Raw genomic sequence first — 283 nt, 5'->3', positions numbered from 1 at the left:
GCATGATGGACACCGTGGAGTGGTCGGAGGGTGACCGGGAGCACGTCGGCGACGAGCTCCACGGCGGTGGGTGCGGTTGAGCTCCGGGAGGTTGCTACACAGCTCGGGAGCAAGGAAAGGAGGGGGGAAGATGGCTAAGCTCACAGTGAGTGCGGCGAAGCCCTTGGTGTGGCCGGAGATGGACCGGAGCGACGACGGCGTTGAAGGGGATCTCCGGCGACGGCGGTTCGGGCGAGGTTGTTGCGGTGGACTCGGGCGTTGCGAGCGCTCGGGGCTCGGCTGC

Source organism: Triticum aestivum, chromosome 3B (genome assembly GCF_018294505.1).
Source record: "Triticum aestivum cultivar Chinese Spring chromosome 3B, IWGSC CS RefSeq v2.1, whole genome shotgun sequence".
In the NCBI taxonomy this organism is placed as follows: Eukaryota; Viridiplantae; Streptophyta; class Magnoliopsida; order Poales; family Poaceae; genus Triticum; species Triticum aestivum.
Note: the sequence above shows the minus strand (reverse complement) of the source record.